Source organism: Cynocephalus volans, chromosome 15 (genome assembly GCF_027409185.1).
Source record: "Cynocephalus volans isolate mCynVol1 chromosome 15, mCynVol1.pri, whole genome shotgun sequence".
NCBI classification, from domain to species: Eukaryota; Metazoa; Chordata; class Mammalia; order Dermoptera; family Cynocephalidae; genus Cynocephalus; species Cynocephalus volans.
Window position 1 is genome coordinate 10,554,883 of NC_084474.1, and position 17,927 is coordinate 10,572,809.

General features: G+C 37.9%; 1 protein-coding gene across 3 annotated transcripts in view; it reads right to left on the reverse strand.

Annotated features, from left to right (window-relative positions):
• Positions 1 to 17,663, reverse strand: part of PCMTD1 (protein-L-isoaspartate (D-aspartate) O-methyltransferase domain containing 1) — a 71,773-nt gene extending 54,110 nt beyond the window's left edge. Inside the window, exon 1 of one of the 3 annotated variants that reach the window (XM_063079620.1) lies at positions 17,435 to 17,663. The gene's annotated coding sequence lies outside the window, so the exon portion shown is untranslated. The remainder of the gene's footprint in view (positions 1 to 17,434) is intronic. The other 2 variants (XM_063079617.1, XM_063079619.1) reach the window with 2 other exon arrangements.
• Between the last annotated feature and the right edge of the window lie 264 nt (positions 17,664 to 17,927).

Below are 17,927 nucleotides of genomic sequence, written 5' to 3' on the forward strand. Positions count from 1 at the left end.
TCACTGTATGTTAATATAGCCTGTTAGGGTATATTTCATTGGAGAAGAGACAGATGTCTTAAAGAGCTTACTATTTAGTTTGTGATAACCATACTACAAAACAAGAGAAAATAGAGGGAAAAAAAGGCAAGGTAAATGCTTCAGGGGATCAAAAGCAGAGCAAATGAACAAGGAATGTAATACTCAGGATAAACCTGTGATAACAAAAGTATTATCATCAGATTTCAAAGTGTTTTAACTTGTAAATAATGTTCAATGGTTTGAATTAATAATACTACATGTAAGTTGGGTAGCAAAGAAGATGGCAGTAGAGATGCTAGAGTCTCCAATAAAGGTGGAAGAGTTGATACTAAAATGTCCTAAAGCTAGCAAGTGGGGAGATTATTAACAGCAAAATGTAGATAGATACAAAACAGATAGACACAAACAGAGGCAAACGAAAGGAATACAACAGATTTTCTTCCAAATTAAGGCAACAATAAACCAAAGTAAATTTCACAGAAGAGCAAATATTTTAAACAGTTTTATAAATAATGTAAGTATAATAACATGCACAAAGGTTGGTAAAATGCCCGAGATTCTAAAAATGTGTTCAGAAAGTCAACCTGAAAACAACCTAGTTACATATACTATGTTTTCAAACTCATTCCTCTGATCTATAGACCTACCTAGCATAAGGTTACAAGAGTTTATTTTGGCATCTGAATTCTTTGTAGTCGAACTACTGTGGCTAGAGCAATAAAATGAGGCTGACTCAAATCAGTTACTCTATACTGTTGGCATTTGAAATCTCACTCTAGAACTTTAAAACCATCTGCATCCACGAAAGCAAAGACATAATAACCCACATATCTTCTTGTGTATACAAGGGTACTTCAAAAAGTTCATGGAAAATTTGAATTGAAAGATAATACGAATCTTTCCATGAACTTTTTGAAGACTGCTGGTATAAACCCAGACAAAATAAAGCACTTCAATATTTGTGAAAAGCAGATCAAGAATTATAAGGAAGAAAACCCTAAAATTAAGTTCACCTCATCGTTCATCAGATAAAACTACTCATTCAAGGTCATACTAACAGAATCCATGGCTCCAGCGTCTTGGTTGGGTGTCTTTTCAATACATCAGAAAATAAAAGCTACAAAAAGCAACACGTTCTGAGATAAAATGTCTTTTGTCTACTGTTCAAAAAATCCCTCATATTTTTAAAACAAACCAGGGAACTATAAAGTATCTTCTAAAGCTGTAGACAGAGCCATCAATCTGAATCAGTGTTATTAAAAAAAAAAAAGCAGTGCCCAAATATTTGCTCCAGGACAATGGCTCAATCTTTACATTTAAATATGGGAGTATACAGGAGGCAAGTAGGAAATAGCCATAATCAGATGACTGGGAACAACCAAACACAACATAGGAACTATTCTCTAAGTCAAAAGAAGTCTTCCATCATCATTTCAGCTAGAAGAAAAGTTTCTGAATGGCAAAGGGAAGAAAAGCAATGGCGACAGGCTTCAAGAAAAGCCCAGAGCAGCAGTACGTTGCTGATTCCACCAGGGATTAGATACAAATAAAAAATATTCTACTTCCTGTATCAATTCCAATTGATGGGTAATGTTTAGCAGATGGTACTGGAGAGACTGGAAGAGAGAAGGGCTCTGCTCCCCGGTCTAGTGCACTGCTTCACAGGCTGCTCCAGCAGCGCACAACAGCCACAGAGTCTCCCATCACCCTCCCTTGGGTGGTCTGTAGGAGGCAGCCTCTGGTAAAATAACTCTCTATGAACATCTTTCTTTGGTACCCCAGAGGGTGGATTTCTGGCAAATTCTATCAGTAACTTCTCTGCCATCCAATGATACACCCTCTCCAACAAAGCCTGGATTTCAGGACTGGACAGGCCGCTTTCTTGGGTGCTTAGATACAGACCTAGAAGTAGTGGCCGTTCCTTACATCTATTTCTATATTCTTTAGAGCTTTCTTCTTACTAGCCAATCCTCTGTTACAGGAAATAATTCTTTACATTAAACATTCTCTGTTCAAATTTCTCCTTCCTGACTGAAACCATATAGATACAACCCTGAAAACCAGAAAGACTACACAAAGGCCACTCAGAATAAAGACAGCAATTGGTAAATAAAATAGACTGAGATTACAGTAGATGCTGATACATGGCTAGCCGAAGTATACACAATTCCCTGGATTTGACTTAAGTTGCTATACCCCACAAACATCCTTTTTTTTTTTTCCTAAAAAAACTTCTAAGTATCTGTGGGTTTTATCTTAGCTTCTTAAACACTTGTCACTAGGTTTTCTGTGTTGAGACAGCTGTCCATGCTGATCACAGAGAAAGGAATTTCGATGCCAACAGTGGCTAAGAATACATAGGGCAGCAGCTACCAATTCCTCCATCTTCAAGTTCCTGCCTAGGAAATCCATCATATAGTCAAACTTTTAGACAAGTAGACACCTTAGTGGATTTGTCTACTGGGATTCAGCTTGAACAGAGCTTGTTAATTGAAGCGCATGATCTTTCTGATGCCTTGTTTCTCCCCTATAGATTTCTGAGATTATTAATACTCCTGGAAAAGGACAAAATTTAAAACTCCTTAAATTTCAAGTAGGCATGGGAGGCAGGCTAAAAATAGAAATCCACAAAGGAATAAAGGTCAGAGAAACAACAAAGCCAAATTCTTTAAACAAATGCCAGGGACAAGCAATAGCAAACGTTACTTTTTCTTGTTAGTGACATTTCAAGTTGAAAGGGAAATGTCATCAAAAAAAAAAAAAAATTCATTGGAACAAAGCAGTCCCAGAGTCGTAAGAACACAGAAGGAAAACCAAACATATAAACAGGCACTAAAGAATTCAATAGGGCCAGCCCGTGGCTCACTTGGGAGAGTGCGGTGTTGAGAATACCAAGGCCCCAGGTTCGGATCCCATATAGGGATGGCCGGTTAGCTCGCTGGCTGAGCGTGGTGCTGACAACACCAAGTCAAGGGTTAAGATCCCCTTACCGGTCATCTTTAAAAAAAAAAAAAAAAAAAAAAAAAAAGAATTCAATAAATTTGTTTTAACATCTATTTAGCAGAAAAACAATTTTGGAATAAAGCAACAGTAAATGCCACCAAATAAATAACATACTTTGCTACTGTACTAAAATGCAATACACTGAATGCCACAGAAGAATGGTAATTGCCAGAAAGACAGCCTTATGTCTTTACAGGGGCATATGTTTTATTTTAGTGTGTACTGGGTGGGAAGGTATGTATGTTCTGGAGAAACAAAAATACTTTCAAAAATAGCAATTTTTAGTAATTTGTGTTATCCAACAATGATGCTTTGTGTTGCTTCGCCCCCCACGGATTTGTCACCCCACTTCCCCTGGGTGACGGAGATGAAAGGATTATCCAAAGCCCATCTCTTCTGAGCAGTGAGAGGCCCCCAAGTGGTTAACTTCCCTTCCTCGGGAAATTAACGCAGAATTGGGGTTCTCTTCCTGCATTTATTTTCCAGACCAGGAAGTTACAGGAAGAGAACAAAGGTGGGGTTATAGTTTAACAGTATAGGCTGGTAACTAACTTTCAGTGAAACAAGCCAGGTGACATTCCAGTAAGGCAATTAAGTGGTCCTATCAACAACAGTTTGATCTTAGCAAACATTCCTTCTTAACCTCTTTCTCAGTATCTTTACATAACAATCAGTAACTAGTCTGTCTTTTGAGCCAGCAACCTGCTGTGCCACAATCCTTATCTTGCAACAGAGACTTATAGCCTGAGGGAAATTTCTAGTCCTCTGCAAGGTCAATATTTGAAACTGCAAGGCTGTGGAAAACCAGGCCCTATGAAGTACATATGCTTTTTAGTATATTCCACACAACAACATTACTGTGATTTCTCCATATTTTTACAGTTGGCGAGCATAGGATGGAAATGAATTTTGGTATACCTACAGTGAATGCACAGGGATAGTCTCTTTCCTACTGAGAACAAAGAAAACATACAACCTCTGAGTACAAGACTCTTTCCCCCAAACTGGAAAGACTCCTTGTAGCAAATTCACAAAGACCCCAGCTTCTGTCTGCCATTTTAATAGCTGTTTTAAAAAAAACATTTTAAAAGCAATTTTAATAGCTGTTAATTTTGTACCTTCCTTCCTCCAACATAATGCCTCAGAGATTTTAGGGCAGGTACATATTTCTCCTTTCTCTTGCTCTGATTCAAAATCATCATCCTCCTTAGCACAAATTAATTTCACAGGGGAGGGAGGTTCCCACCATCACCTCAAAGTTAGTACATCTGAAACCAAAACCATCTACGTAGCCCCTTACCTTTCACACCAGCTACTCTCTTCAATATTCTCATTCTTAGTGAAAATCCCTTTCTGTCACTATTCTTAACAATTTTTGCTAGATTACTGCAATGAACTTTAAGATGATCTCCATACTTGTAGTTCTCCCAACTTCAGTAGCATCCTGTCTACCGTTTTTATTCACCTGTCCAATATACTACTTTCATCATTAAAGAAAGAAGCTCTAGAAATTCAGAGGTACCCCCCAGGATTTTACAAAAATAAGAAGAAATTCCATCTGCCAGGGCTCAAGGCCACCCCATTTAAACACAGCAGCACTAATTTTATCAGTTTTGTAAATGTTATGTTAATTTTTTTAAGGGCAGAGGTCTGTTTCAAAATCATTTCCCCAAGGAATCAAATAGTTACAACACTTACCTGTACTTGTTTTCTATTACCACCATAATAACCATAAACTTAACGGCTTAAAACCACAGAAGTTTATTATCTTATAGTTCTAAAGGTCAGAAGTCTGATGCAGGTCACAGCTTAGATCAAGGTGCTGGCAGGACTGTTCCTTTCTGGAGGCTCTAGGGAGAACTCTGTTCTCTTACAGCATTGTCTAGCGCCATCTGCTTTATTTGGTTCATGGCTGTTTCCTCCATCTTTAGAACCAGCAATGTGGGGCTGAGTCCTTCTCATTTTGTTTCTCTGGTTCTCTCACTCTCCCTCCCTCTTCCATTTTTAAGGACCCTTGTGATTACACTGGGCTCATCAGGATAATCCAGAATAATCTTCCTATCTTAAAGCAAACTGATTAGCAACCTTATCTGCAACTCTTTATTCCCTTTTGCCATATATAAGGTCACATATTCAAAGGTTCCAAGGATCAGAACATGGACCTCTTGGGGGGGCCATTATTTGCCTACCACACTACCCAAACTTTATTTGCACTCTACTCTTCAGCGGAATGCTGCTCCGTAGGGAATCTGAAACAATCCATCTTAAATACATACAGGTACAGCCCAAATCCATCCCCACCTCTCCTATTTCTCATCCAGGATACAGGAAAGGAAATAAGGATATTGGAAGGAGGATCAATTGCAAGAGATATCCTCTTATTATTCCTTGATAGAACTTGGAATTTATTTTTTCTTATAAATAACACATGGTTACATTAAGACAGTCTAAAGTCCTCTAACTGAAACAATAACTATACTATAGACTGACTGTACAAAAACTTTATGAAGACCCTGAAACTCAATTTTAAGTACTAAATGAAAACACTGCAACAAATAAAACCATCAAAACTCTGGTATGGTAATTATCAAGCCATGCGATCTTTTTTCTTATTAAAAAAAAGTATGTCCAGTCTTAACCCTTGAGCAGAGTTTCACACACAAAAAAAGTTTTTAGCATTTCTGGTCTCTTACACCATTGGAAAAAATTGTGCCCAAACATAAACTTCAAGCTTAAAACTGCTTAGCGCTCACTTCCTGCCTAATTCCTGACATTACTTTTAGGATAGTGGAAATGTACAACACAGATTCATTCTGAGTGTTTACAGAAATTCAGTTCAGCATGAGCAAGACCCTAATAGTCCACACCTTTTTCAGCTGTTGGCACCCACCATGTGTAGCAGATTCAAAATTGTGAAAACTTTAATGTAGTAAGATTCCAGGTTGGCCTCGAGAGAGCATCCTTTTAAAAATAGAATCCCCTGAAGATAAATGTTTTTGTATATCACAAAAATCAATGGGTAGATATGAGGGTACTTCAAAAAGTTCATGGAAAGATTCGTATTATCTTTTAACTCTATTTTTCTATGAACTTTTGGAAGTACTGTCGTACATGAGCCAAAAAAATATTAAGACAGTGAGACATTTATGAGCAGGACTTTGATTACAGTAATGCTCCCCACTGCATAAGGCACTAAAGGATATAAAAAGAAACAAGCAGACACTGACCTTTATAAATAAGTTTGGGGGTAACAATGAGAAAGAGGCCCAGAACCGAACATATTTATGAAGATTGAAACTCATAACCTTTACCTTACCATTGGCCATTAACCTTATTATTAACCTGCCTCCGTTTAAAGAACAATTGAGACTTCTAATGATGAATATGCTAATAGTATTGATTTGATCATCACATGTTGAACCCAGGTGATGGTAGTCAACACTGTACCCCAAACATGTATATTACGTTTCAATTTTTTATAAAAAGAATCAAATGAAATATGTACATATTCAAATTTAGTAAAAAAAAAATTTTTATCTAGCACCACCAAGAGTAAAAGGAAATAATGTTACAGATAACTGAAAATACCTCTTTAAGTTCCAAAGATTAAAAACAAATTTATTAAGTCTTTCTACAGTGTATTCGTTTCACAGTCCTAAGAGAATATCCAGCATAATTCAACCATTTTTTGGTGGCTCAGAGTCATTCTGAGTAACATTAGTGATAATGGTATGTCATGAAAACATCAGGGACCAACAGACACGGTATAAACACTCCATAATTTAGAACTGTGCCTTGCCCTCTCACTGCAGTGATTGATTTCTCATTTCTTTGTGTGACCAGATGACTGAAATCTGCTTTATTTCACACACAACTATGTTGAGCCTAATATGGCCCCACAGCCTCTCCTTGAACAGTGTACATATAGCAATCACTCTGCTAATCCTAGCCCTTTTTTTTTCCCACTCAACTCTTCACTCACTGCCTTCTATACTGACAAGGGAGGTGGGGTTGGTCCAAGTTTAGCATCTACTTAAATGGACACTACTGCTGGATTAGGTCCCTCTCTGCCAAGTGTTTGTTAACTGATCTCACAATCTCTGAAAAGTAGTCTATGACTCACAAAATAATATTAACTTTATTATTAATTTAAGTGCATTAACTCATTTAAATCTTCACAAAATTGCATATAATAGTATTATTTTCAAGGACGAGAAAACAAGGAAAGGGATTAAATAACTTGCTTAAGCTTTTCAGCTACTAGGAGGCAAAACTGGGCTTGAGTTCTAAGTCTATTTATAATAATATTTATAATACTTGCCTGCCTCTATGACGATGGAATGTTATACGAAAATGTTAAATAAACACTGATTGCACAATTCCAGGAAGCACCACTCACAGAAACAGTGTGAGCTTTCCTGAAACAGCACAGAGAATGGCATTCACATTGTATTCTATGTGAACGGTGCCTCCTGAACTGTGCACCACAGATGTCAATACATATGAGTGTATACACATGTACAAAAAAAATGTACATGTGTATACAAACATATATACACACAAACATAGTGTGAATTGCATCCATTTTATTAAGTGCTATCTAAATACACAAAAATCAGTGATCACTAAATAGTCATAATTGAACAAGTCCTTAATAAGAAAAAGCTTATATAAAACCTTTATGTCATAAACAATCAAGTAGTTCAATTACGTTAGGTCATGATGATTTCCCTCTCTTTCCTTTAGAGCCAAATAAATTTCATGAACGGTTACAATACCCAGATATTTATAAGTCATTGTGGAAACATCTAAATCTTTTCAATTCTAATTTCTCTGGTTCATAAAAGAATAAAGGTTCATATCACTCTATTTGCAGGAAAATGTAAGGCCCATTAAAATGGTTTAGAAGTATTTAAAGTAATTCTTCAGGATGGGATTTACAATGCATATTAAATCACTAAAGACCACTGGTAGGCTTTTTCTTAAGACTAAAATTGTAGTGACTACTTTTGTGTATTCCAAAATTTACTCTTATATTTGAAAATGAAGACTGACCAGGAATTTTTAAATCCACCCTAGTCATTAAGAGATTATGGTGAAAACATGAGTATTGAGAGTACCATGACTTACAGGAGTCACAGGGAGAAAATAAACCATCCTTCTAAACACTATAAAACAAAGATTGTTTTGCATTTGTTTTTTGAGCTATGGCATTTCTAAATATTTCCTTCTACTATACTTAAGACCCAGTATTTTACAGATGGACTACAAAGATATGATATGATGATATGATAAATAATCAGAAGAAAAGCTCTGCACTATTCATCCAGTAGGAGTGATAGGGACACACTGACTAATCCATTCACCAGCACACCTGAGGCTCACATAACCACTTGAGGTTAAACCACCAAGTGCCTGGCCATCCATGTACACAAATCCTGACATGTTAAGTTGAGGCTTTACCACAACCTTAGGTACTAATGCATCACCTCCTAGCAGACGAGTATCTGGACCAAAGAAAACTCTAGCACTTTTCTCTTCCATATTTCTATCAGCAAACCTATTTGCCTTATAGGCACCAGTACTCACAAAGCAGGGCTTCCCTAGATGTTTTTATTAACACAGAGGTCTCTCAGAAACAATTAACCCCTGGTGTATTAACATACAACCCCTGGGTGATAACATTGCTGATAATGTTTCTTCTTTTCTTTATCCATATTTTCTAGTCTTTCTACAATTAATTCCTTCTGCTATTATATGGGAAAAGAGCAAAAACAAATGACCTTTCATTTATGTCCACAATGTCTAGTAAAGTGATCAAGAGAATCATAGGATTTGAGAAACAGATCAGTGCAAATGAACCACTGTCAAAAAAATTTTTAATCATATGGACTTAGGCAACATACACATACCACAGTAAAAAAAAAAAAAAAAAAAGACATACCCAGTGTACATTTAAAAACTAATTGTTGATGCCTATCAAAAAGACATCAAATCCCATATGTAGGATAGAATGACTGGAAAATGGCAAAGAAAATACATCATGGTTCAGTAAATCATAACGCCACCAGTTAAAAAAATATATAGCTTAGGAAACCTTAAATGACTTGTTAGAAGTAACTTGATAGACCAGCTCCAGATGCTAAGTAGCTGTTACAGCTTACACAGTAATACTCTGTTATTTATAGCACCCTTGGCCTGAACAAATCAAAAAACATTCACTATTTATTTACCTTGTAACACATCATCATCTTATTCACTTTTTATTCAGTAAGATTCTGACTTTCATCATTCTTACCATTTACTTGTTATTCAATAGGATTCTGACTGGCATGTTTAAGATGCAAGGATATAAAATTAATATATAAATTCACACACACACACACACACACACACACACACACACACAAAACCGGGGTGGGGGGGGAAGAAGATATAACAACCACAATTACTTGAAGTTGATACCACAAGCAAACAGAAAGGACATTGTTGGGGGGGAGGGGGGAGGGAGAAGGGAGGGAGGTTTTGGTGATGGGGAGAAATAATCAGCCACAATGTATATTGACAAAATAAAATTTAAAAAAAAGAAAAAGATGCAAGGATATGCTGGTTTTTGTTTATACATAAGCGACTGAAAGGATTCACACCAAACTGTTAAAAATCATTACCCCAGCAACCCATGAACAGCACACATGGATGGGGAAAGCCTGCATGTTGTTTAATATCATTTTATTCAGTACTTTAAATCTTATCTTTGAACATGCAATAATTTTACAATAAAAAAATTAATGACCACATAAACTATATGGCATTGTAGGCCGTGGCTTTTCCTTCTGAATGACACAGAAATCTTAGATTATTCTCTTGTATTAGTCTGTTTTTGTTGCTTATAACAAAGTACACTGAACTGGGTGATTTACAAAGAAAATGAAATTTATTGCTTATAATTTCTGAGGCTGAGAAGTCCAAAGTCCATCTGGTGGTGGCAACAGTGACCCAGGGGTCTCACATTGCAAGCCGGTAGAAGCAGAGAAAGAGCAAAAGAGGCTCTCATGTGCTCTTCTTTTAAAGCCCTCAGAACCACGCCCCTGACCACCATTTTTAATCCTTTCACTAAGGCATGGTTCTACAATCCAATCACTTCTTCAAGGCTCCATCTTTCAATTACCCACCCTCTTAACAATCACAGTGGAGGCTAAGTTTCTAATACATAAAACTTGGGGGACATAATTCAAGCTTCAGGGAGTTTAGAGGGGACATAATTCAAACCACTACATTTCTGAACAGGTTTCTATGTTAAATATACTATTATAGGCCACTGTTTCAGACATCAGTTTCCAGATATCATGTATCAATTCTCAGCACTGAACCACTGCAGGGCTGACCCTTACTCAGAGCGAACAATTGGTCACAGAAGCTGCTACCCATCCCCACTCTCCCAATTCAATTGTCCCTATGGATTTTAGCAAGTGCCTCCGCATGTTCCCATACTTCTCTCCAAGTACCTATCTGTTAATCAACAGGTCAGAGAAGGAACCAAGAAGCACCCATTTCAGCTTTCAAACTTTATTTTCCTCTACAGGAAAATCACCTACTTTTTATTTCTCTTCCTTCAAAGCGTTGCCTTGGTGGTTATAATAGTAAAAAACTGAAAACAACCTAAATGCCATCAGTAGAGAATTATGGTTAAATAAATTATAATAGATATACAATCTATAGCTATAGCTATATACAGCAAAATGTGAAAATGCAAATTTTTTTAAAAGAATGAAGTAGTTCTTCATCTGCTGATCTGGAATGTTAGAGATAAACTGTCAAGTTAAAAATGCAAGTGAAAAACTTTGTGGGGTATCTTACTATATCTAAGTAAATGAAAAGAAAAAGAAATTTATTTGTAGTTGCTTGTATACATACAAAACAATAGTTTCTTTGATATCATTCCAGAGATGACTGGCTACCTCCCAGTAAAGAAACTGGGAGGTTGAGGAAGACATTTTCAATTTATATATTTTTTGCACAACTTAAAATTTTTTCCTATTTTTCTTGGCGGCTGGTCGATACAGGGATCTAAACCTGTAACCTTGTTGTTATCAGGCTGTGCTTTAATGTACAACTTAAAATTTGAACCAAGTGAACTATATTACTTATTTTTTAAATCAGCAAATTATTTTAAACTGGCTTAAAAATTGTATCTTCAAGTATTTGTGAATACTTTAATATTGTATAAAGTTGTGGGCAGGTAGACTAATTGATTAGTTTGAGAACTAATCTCACTCCTTTATGATCACACATTTTAGCATTCCAGAAAAGAAAATATCTCTCTCCATCACCATCCCCATAATATCCTACATTCACAATTCTTAACACCATTATATTTTCATTTCATAAAGCAAGAATTACTTACCTATCAAGTAACTAAACTGTACAATATAAAACTCAAAGGCAGATATAAAAGAAATAAAATTATAAGTTCTGCATGGTAACCATTAACATTAACAGATTATTTAAATAAGTGTGGAATTTTATATGAACTCTTCAGGAATCTAAGAATTACGTATAATCTGTGTGAGGGCATTTCAGCTGATTGTATAGTTGGAACTACCTGATATCACCAAGAGGAATAAAACAACACTGCAGAACAGATAGCTTTACTCCATCTTTCATATCCATATAAACATAGAAGAACCTGTGAGGTCAAAACACTTATGAGAATATTGCAGTTCACTAGAAAACTTGTCTAATTCAACAGCATGGAAAAGAACTCAAATGTCAAAACACTAAAGAATTTTTATATGTAATACCAAGAACTCAGACACATGCATATATAAAAACAAAGTTATTTTTGGGCTGAGCCCGTGGCGCACTTGGTAGCGTGCTGCGCTAGCAGCGCGGCGACACTCCCGCCGCGGGTTCGGATCCTATATAAGAATGACCGGTGCACTCCCTGGCTGAGCGCCGGTCACGGAAAAAAAAAAAAAAAAGTTATTTTTAAAAAAATCAGTTATCATAATTACCTTATAATCTGAAAATAAAGAACTCATACGATAGCCTACATTAAGAAAAACTGGTTCTGTTAGACACACACAATTAAAAACTCCAATAAGCTACTGTGTGTGTGAATGAAAGAGACAGAGAGCCAGAAGCTAAAAGCAAATACTACTTTAATACCAACGAAAAGGGACAATTCACCAGTGACCATTTCCATACTTGTTCACCCATATTTCCTGAGCATCCATTGGGAGACATAAGGAACAATAAGACATGGTTTCTGCTTTCAAGCATTTTGTAATCCAATTATAACTGTTAGAGTACAATACTCAAAAACAAATTCAAAGTACAAAGTATCATCACAAGGTTAAACAGCTACTGAATGTGGAGACTCCTTGCTGCTACACACACGCGCGCGCGCGGAAGAAGGGAGCTCTAGGGAAATATGGGGTAGGAGCCAACCTTTTTACACAGGGGACTTTTAAAAGCAGAGATGGGAGAAGGAAAAAATTCAAAGAAATGGAAATGCATGAGAAACCAAAAAAGTAAAGTAAAACTTGAAGCTTACAGTCTTTTTGGAACAGATACGGTGCCTGAAAGAATGTAAACTTAAATATGACTGAAACAAATGATAAGTTTTCAAAGGGGCACTGGGGCCAAATAATGTAGAGTTTTGAAAGGCAATGCTAAGGAACTAGGCCTTTATTCCAGGGTCTATCAGGAGCCACTTAGCTGAGGCACAGTGGTCAAGAATACAGACTTGCAAGGAAGAGATGATTGGAATTCCAATCTCAGCTCTTCTACCTACTAGCAACTTCTTCAGGCTCATGAAGTCTCAATTTCTTCATCTGTAATGTGGGAATAACAGTATCTACCAACATAAATTATGAGGACCAAATAAGAACAAAGTCTTCAGCACAGTGGCTGACATAAGAAATACAATCAGTGTTTTGGGTTTTTCTGTTCTGTGTCATGAGGCAGAGAATATGATCGGGGCTGCATCTAGGACAATTAATAGCAGTATGCATGATGAATGGCAAAACCTAGAGATTAGGGATGTCTCTTGTGTACACAGTTGCTAGAGGAATGAAAAGGAGACAAGAAAATCAGAAACCACAATGCAATAGAATGACAAAAAAAAAATTTGTGTGAAAAGGAAAGCATAAAGAATCAAATGTGACTGCTATGGGTCAAATGTGTCCCCCAAAAGTTCATGTGTTAGAATGTGATCTCCAAGGTAACGGTGTTAAGAGGATGGGAAATCCTATTACGGTAATTGAAAGGAAGGGCCTTTGAGAAGCGTTGTTCTCATGGCTTTTATAAGGAGAGAGAGTGAGGTTAACTCACTCTTGTTCAGCCCATTCCCACCATGTGATACCCTGTACTGCTATGGAGTCACAACCAAGAAAAAGGCCCTCACCAGATATGCTCCCTGGGCTTTGGGATTTCCTAGCCTCTGAAAATAATTTTTCTTTATAAATTACCCAGTTATAGGTATTCTGTTATAAGCCAAAGAAAAGGACTAATACAGTAACCTTTGATTTTGAGCCTAGATGCCTAGGAAAATGTTAAGGTCATTAATATAGAAAAGGACAACAGGAAAGGACAATTAAGTCTGCAAAGGAAAAAGTTTAATTCTGAATCTACTGACTTGAGAAAAAATGATTGCCAGTAAAAGAGTGTATCAAGGAGAACAACAACCAGAAAAAGGCAAATCTGAAGCTTAGGAAAGAAAGTGTGGCTGGTGATGCAGAACTGGAAGCCTCAGCAAAGAGTGCAGTTGGATGAGCAGTTGAAACCACGCGTCTGTGTAGGATCAAAGGAAAGAACACAGTTCTAAAAAGGAAGATGAGAACCAAACCTAAGGTAATACTCTATACTTAAGGAAGTGAGAAAATGAACAAAGGCCCCAAGAAGGACTAGCCAGAGGTGCTGGCTTGTAGAAATCAGTGAAGAGATACCTTAACAGCCTCTACCGCTCTTCAAATGCTCATTATAACTTTAGATTATAAACAGAACTTACTTATGATAATGTTATTATCAATAACAGAATGTTTGCAAGAGCCTGCAAGTAACTGAAAAGTACTAATTACTCCAATTCAACATATACAGGATAATTATAGATAATTTTCAGTATTTTGAAGCTCAAAGAACTATAACTTTTAACTTATCTTCCTTGACATCCATCCACACATTTGACTCTAATTAACTACTCTTTGAAGAAACCCCTCTCCCTCTGTCTACTCTGACAGCCAATTCTGAGGTTTCTTCCCCCCTCTATTTTGACTTCTCTTTTATCTTAACTAGTTTCTCCCTTGAAACAGAACTATCCCGGAACAGGTACTTTATGCAATTCCACAATAGCTGTTTTACACAAATTAGTTTCTAAAATCAAACAGTTTAAACTTTAGAGATCATACTTGATACTTACTTCTCTTCTATCATTCACAGAAACTAAATAGTTGATTTATTTCTGTCTCCTCATGAATATGTGTCCCCAAAAGGACTTTCAGTTAAATTGTAAAATAATTTCTATTTCTTCACATCAGCAATAAGACCTCTCATTAATTTTTGAGAATATAGACACACAAAGCATTAGATTCCAAACTCCTTCCCCCCTCAAAAGCGGAAAGTCAGTATACCTTAACATTCAAAAGAGATCCTTCTGGGCTGAAACATTTTTGTGTCACACAACTACAAAACCCACTCACATGCAATGTAAGTTATCCAAGAGTTAGCACGTAAGCCACTTAGATATGAATCCAAATATCATCCTTAATAGTTGCCAATAAAAGCTCAAATTTTTTCCTCTATGTGGATTTCTTCTCAAATACATATTACCAATGATCATACTTTAATTTCAGTATTTGCCATATTCCTTTAAACTACACAGTTGTCCATCTTCTAGAAAACTAAAACAGATTAATATAGCATACTAATAAGACACAAACCCTATTAAGTTGTCTCTCATAATGCATTTTTAAGGGACTATTAAAATATCAAAAATGAAAAAAGCAAATTTTAATCTTTTTAGACTTTTTAGGCCCTTCTTTGTATTCTTTTCAGCTTATTAGTTTACAAAAAGTTCAACTAGGTTCATAAAAATGTTTAATGAAACAAGATTATCCATCCATGTTTAGAAGGAATAAGGAGCTATGAGATTTACGTATGTACAATTTACAATGATATCCAAATTTACCATGGCGTCCGCAGTGACTAAAGCAACATAATCGTTCATCTTGTTGGTTAACAGCATAAGAGCAAGCAGTTTAACATTTTAATAATACTGTATACTACCAAAAACCTCCTATAAAAATATACCATTATAGTTTCACACTATTTATCCTTTAGACTATTCTCAAAGCATATGATTATTTTCAGGCATATGGTCTGTAAGCAACATTTCAAAAAAAGAAGATGAAACTATAAGATCAAAAATTGTGTAAAGCAGTTTTCATTAACTGTAGGCAGCAAGGCAGAGCAGAAAACAGGTTCCTGGATTAAGCATGCCTGAGCTGAAACAGGCACCACTACTAAAAAAGTAAATGGGATCCTGAGCAGTTTAGCTAATCTCCCAAAGACTGTTTATTAACTATAAAATGGGGAGAATGTCATTTATGTTACTGTTATGAGAAATATATAAGAGCATATTATTACCAAGAATAACTAAAATGCCATGAATGTTTTTGATTCCTTTTAAGCACAGTTCCCAAAAAATAAAAGGCTACACAAGTTAGCCTAAGATTTCAGGCTATACATGTTTAGAACCAGACTGTTGTTTGTGATTACCTAATGCAGTCCTGTTTTCCCCAGAAGCTAGCAACAAGATGAACACACAGTTCATTTTTAATAAATACAAGTTAGTGATTAAATCAACAAAGCCTCCAACTCTTCCGCACACAGAAGTAAAAAATGTAATAGAGATTTACTAGCTTTCTGTCTTATTTAATAATAAGCAGCGTAGTATCATCCTTCCACTTCCAGCTTACTCCCTATGCCTTATTTTTTGAAATATTTAATCCCCGATGCTCTCTTTTTCTGTCTCAAGTACAAACTTGTGGGCCACTGGCTTTCTACCATAACTCCTCCTCAAACAGCAGCCACTTCGTGTTTAAAGAATTAAATGTTTTCAACTGATCATATGGAATTTAAATTTACTTTGAAAAATGCACTCAAAAAGCAAATAGTAAACTATTTTAGTAACTTGCTTTATGAAGTCATCCAGCTTCAAGTACACTACCATTAAGCTCTATGTAAACACGTTGCTCAACCTGTTCAATATGAAAGTACCCTGTCTGGTCTTAGACATCCTGAAAGTTTTACCACATTATGCTTCAAAACAATGGTTTATAACCCTTTTGAAAATCTGATTACTGAAAAGTTAGAGACCATGTTCAGCAATAAACAAATAAATACGTACCTACGCAGCTCTTAAAAAGAATAAGATAAAATGGATAGATGTCGGTGATGAATTGTTGGCTAATAAAAAGATATACTATACAATCCCAATTTTGTTTTTAAGGCATACTCAATGTATGCACAGAAAAAAGTCCTGGAAGACTGACACAGTATAAAAGGGGGAAGGAAATATTGGGGGTTAGGGGGTGGAAGCCACAAGGGAGGGCAGGCGCCTGCATTGTTTGGCTGCTTAATTTTTTTCTTAAAGAGCACGCAGTACTTTTGTAATTAAAAAAAAAAAATAGCTGGTGAAAAATAACTATTGCTAAAAGCATACTTTCTCCTCCGTACCCAAATTCTTCGGATTTGTAATGTTAAAAACACAGCTATAATTTCTCAATTTTAAAAAGAGGATATATGAAAACAACGTAATAGAAGTTAGAAAATCTTGGATCTGCAAAATTACTCCCTCATTCTATTCATGGTTCCTTTCTACGCCGGTGTCTGAAATACCCCAAGCGATACGACCGGCACCGCACTTACCACAAACAGTAGTAGACGCTCAAACAAAAAAAAGTAAGAAAGGAAACGTTAGAACCTGTTCTAACCTCCTGAAGCTCTTCCCAGCCCCCAAGACGTCCCCGAGCCTACGTAGGTTGAATTCTCTTCCTTCAAACCAAAACAGAGAGTCAAAAGGTAGACAGGAAAAGGCCCTCAGGGGCCCGCGGGCGTCTCACGACGTCCACTTCGGGGACTCTGGTTCTGGAGCCCAAGTCTGAGCCCAGGACTAGCCCGAGGACGCGGTGCCCCCGACCTCCAGCCCCTCGGTCCCCCCAGCGCCCCGACCTCCAGGCCCCGTCCGGCCCACTTCGACTCCCTGACCTGCCGACCCCTCCGTCACCCGACCCCCGACCTCTCCGGTCCCCGGGCTCCTGGGCCTCCGATCGCGCCCCCGCTCCCACTGGGCGCAACACGCCGGACATACCCAGGCGCACGACCCCGAACCCGCGGGCGGCGGCGTTACCTGTGGCGCGGCGGTCGGTCGGTAGGTCGGTCCGGCCCGCCGCCGCGATGAGCAGGGCCAGGGGCTAAAACTCCGCAGGCTCCGCAGCAGCCGGCCGCCGCCACCACCACCACCAACACAACGCCACCGCCTCCTGGGGGTGGGGCGGGGCCGCGACCCGCGACGCGGGCAATGCGACCGCCCCGGCCTCCGGAGCCGCCCGGGAGCCGGGCATGCGCGGAAAGCCGCGGGCGAGAGGGCCGCTCTGTCAGGACGCCGAAGTCAACAAGGGCTGGAGACGCCCCCACCTGGCTCCGCCCCCTTCGATCTCGCTCCGCCCCCAAGGCCAAACAACGCGAAGCTTTGACTGGGGCCTGGGGACGACTATGGTAGGGAGATCCCGCGAGAGCAGGGCGTCAGCTTCACCGCCCCCTTCCTCATGTTTTGGCGCTCCCGGGCCCTATGGCAGTGGGGCGGTCAGCGGTGGGTGGTGCTGCGACTCTGGCGAGTTGAG